A 4,052-nucleotide genomic window follows, 5' to 3' on the forward strand; every position below is an offset into this window, starting at 1 on the left:
CTAAACAACATGTTTCACTATTTCAAAATGACTGTCAAAATATATTTTAATTTTAGAGATCAGAGATGGTGTCATGTCACTTTTATATTTGTTAATTTATTAGCTCAGTGTATAAAATAAGCCACCAATGAATACTTAAGAAGAATTTAACTTCAGATCATTGTTTGGTTGAGCTCTATGTCCTTGAATGATGATTGTTCCTGTCATTTTATAAAGTTTTTTTTCTATCTCCTTGTTCTTTACAGGTTAATTCAGATATGACTCATTTCATTTAATCCAGGAAACCATCAATTTTGAGATGCACTGTCAATTCATGCAGCTCTACACTGCCACGTATACCATAACACACTATCCTTCCAAATTCCAATTCATAAGTGATGTACAGATTGTAAGGCCTAGATGCATTCCAATTCCAAAGATGGCAAGAAGTGAAAATTAAAGAACGTAGCCCTCCACCTCGTCCCGTGCTTTGCGTTCCATCACGTCCTGCCGCTTCGGGTGTCGCCATCTGGGTGCCTATGCTAGTTGCTGACATTGGGGACATCTTTTGACTTTCTGTCCCCAGTCCCTGCCGCCCTTCCCACGCCATCGCGCGCAGGGCCGCTGTTCCAGCCCCAGGATGCAGAATGTGATTAACACGGCGAAGGGAAAGGCACTAGAAGTGGTAGAGTATCTGATCCTGGTCTTCAAGGAATCAAAATTTAAGAAACAGGTGTGATCACCCTAGATGATTTTGTGGCAGCTAGAGGTCACTTAGTCCACCACTGTCCAACATGGCAATGGGCTACAGGGGAAGAATTGGAAGTGAAGGCATACCTACCAACAGGCAAACAATTTTTGGTAACCAAAAACGTGCCATGCTACAAGAGGTGCAAACGGATGGAATATTCAGATGAATTGGAAGACGATGGTGCTGGAGGATGGGTAAATACATACCACAACACAGGTATTGCAGGAATAACTAAAGCAGCTAAGGAAATTACACTGGAAAGCAAAGACAGTATAAAACACCAAGATTGCTCAGTGCTTTGTGAAGAGGAAGAGGAAGAAGAAGCTGCAGACAGGGAAGAATATGAAGAGAACAGATTATCAGAAACAGATAAGGATACCCTAGACACAAGAAAAACAGTACAAGCGTAGAACTAAAACTGATGCTAGAGGTGAAGATCTATTTTGCAAACCAGATCTTACAATCTATACATCACTTATGATAAATATTACCAGACACAATTATGGTTGTTTGGCTATGATGAGCAATGGCAGCCTTTACATTTGAACACATGTATGAAGACATCAGTCAAGATCATGTGAAGGAAACAGTGACCATTGAAAATCGCCCTCATCTCCCACCACCTCCCAGGTGCTCAATTCACCCATGCAAGCACAATGAAGTGATGAAGAAAATCATTGAGACTGTTGCAGAAGGAGGGGGAGAGCTTAGTGTTCATATTAGAATATTAAAAAAAAAAAATCAAGATTTGATTAAAGACAGTCCAATATAAAAGTTCTAGCAAACTTGCAAACTATAAAGGGGTAAAGAAAATGAATAAATTTTATACTTAACTTAAAAAAAAAGTGTCCCTTTTTAGATTTAATGCAGTATGATAGTTCATCTATGGAAGGTTTTGTTGTAAAATATTGAGAACTTACTATTGTCAATTATTAGGTAAGCGTTATAGGTTTTTCCCTAAATAAAATGTGTATTTATGGAGATAATTTTAATGAATTTTAATCTTATGTCAGTATCTCAAAGTTATACCAAGATAATTTATGAAGAAGTACTAACTAAAAGATATTTAAACAAAATTACTGTGTTTAAATTATTTGCCAAGTAATAGCTTAGGAACAATTTAGAAACTGCTAACTAATTATAATCAGAACAAACTTCTTAATTTTTTTTTTAATTTGAATTATGATCTGTGATCTAGAAAACCTCTAGTACACTTTCCTTGTTGGAAGCACATACCAAATTTCTGCATCATTTGTCCCTAACTAAATATTTTCTGTCTTAAAAGTAGAATTTAAAATAACTAAAAACACTAATTACAATACAATGGAAATGATAAATAAATACTGAGTCCATAGAGCTTCATGCACAGGACAAAATTCTTGGAGAGATCTCTGGGTATCATGAACAGCAACATCTTTTACAGCCAACACAACTAATGGACACAGCAGCACATAGCCAGGACCCTGGGAAGCAAATGAGACCCTGATGATTCTAAGCCCTAAAGCCCTAATTCTCAATAAAGAATGGTCTTTTTCTACAAAGTATGAGACATATAAACAGTTGCAGATTTAGCTCAACTGTGACAAACAAAACTTACTGAACTCTTCCTGGAGGTCAGCCAGACATTAAAAGCACCCATATGTCCTGATGATTATCCACCATCCAGAGAAGCAATTGCATACAGCCTCAAGTGAATGGCTTGGTCTGATTTGGTGACCTGATTTCCTTTGGGGCTAAAACCTCTTTCAATTGCTAGGCAAGTCCTTAACCCATCTGCTGGAAGTTTTCCTACAAACTCCTCTGAAAGCAAATTCCCAAAGGCTTAGTACTGTCCAGGGAACCATTAGATTTTGCCTTGTAGTTGAAGAGGCTCTTTATCACTCAACTATGCATTCAAATTTTTACTCTTTTTTTATTTTGATTTTTTTATTTGTTCTAATTTATTGTACATGGTGGTAGAATGCATTTATACATTTAGATAGATCATACATAAATGGAGTATAATCTCATTTTGCTGATTATACATACTGTAGGATCACATCAGTCATACAGTCATACATGTACATGAGGTAATAATGTCTGTTTCACTCTACTATTATTCCTACCTCCATCATATTTTTTAATAAATAGCATTTTATACTTTTCTAACTGATTAACTTAATAAACTAGCCCTTTCAAAAGTGCAGATTTGCAAAGCCTCAGAAACTACCTGCTATAATGAGTCCTAATCTCTGATGAGATTTTTCACATTTTCATAATAGATTAAATAAATGCCACTTGATTGTTGAGGACCTTCCTTTATGTTTTCCAGATATAAATTTATATTTATTAGTGCAGACAAATCAACCAAACCAAAATTTTAAGCTGTCTGATCAGTTATATGTTTATATTTTCATATTCAAACTTTATTGGCTCTAAGAATATTGGTACGCTTAAATCTCACCAAACAAATATCTGGACCTTAGCCTGAATTATTAAAAAACGTAGGAGGCAGTGTTAGGATCCTGTAGGGAAGGAGCAAACTGTGGTCTACTGACTAAATCAGACCCGCTGCTTGTTTTTATACAACCTGCTAAGAAAGTTTTTTTAACCTGCTTAAATGGTTACATTGTGAACAGTTATACAAGTACCAAATAATATCTTTGATTTTGCCTCTTGGCCCCAAAACCTAAACTGTTAACAATCTGGTCCTTGACAAATTATTTGCTAACCCCTGCTGTAGAACACCAATGTTTATATTAGGAAGCTTTCCTAGGTTATTCCTGATGGCTATTGTTGCAAGACCCATGCAAAATGCACCCTGATCAGGAGCTACACAGCCTAAACATACTGCTGTCAAAGCCCCTACAAAGCAAATCACTGTCCTTCTCAACAGAGAAAAATCTATGCTTATGCTATGTAGATGCCCCAGAGTTCGATGTAACAAAAAGTTAAAATGTGGCACCTGGATTCCATAACTCTCAAATTCCCAATTCAAAGATTCAGTTAGATTTCTTCATTATTCTCTAGGACTAGATTCTGTGAGAGGTCTGTATGTCACGGTCATCGTAATAATCAATTTCTTCATTCCATAGCTTATCAGTAGGAAGTGGAGGGAGAAGACAGATGGTTATCACAACATGCAGGCAACTCTCTCTGGTCATAGTTATTAGAACCATACCTTGTTGTTCTCTTTCAATATCTCATCAGTCATGAGGCATATTCTCAAAAGCATTATCTTCATATTTTTACCTAACCTTTTATCACACTGCTCAGAAAAAAAAAAATCTCATTAGTTTTTATCTTGTTCCTATAAGAACCAAACATTTTTATTTTGATTGTG

The 4,052-nt window shown here is 36.0% G+C and overlaps 1 pseudogene across 1 annotated transcript; it reads left to right on the top strand.

Annotated features, from left to right (window-relative positions):
* Positions 1 to 619: 619 nt before the first annotated feature.
* Positions 620 to 1,502, top strand: LOC306664335 (ubiquitin-like-conjugating enzyme ATG3; annotated as a pseudogene). Its single transcript has one exon. The product of its transcript is annotated as a ubiquitin-like-conjugating enzyme ATG3 (transcript).
* Positions 1,503 to 4,052: the final 2,550 nt, after the last annotated feature.

Source organism: Sciurus vulgaris (assembly GCF_902686455.1).
Source record: "Sciurus vulgaris genome assembly, chromosome: 6".
Taxonomy (NCBI): domain Eukaryota; kingdom Metazoa; phylum Chordata; class Mammalia; order Rodentia; family Sciuridae; genus Sciurus; species Sciurus vulgaris.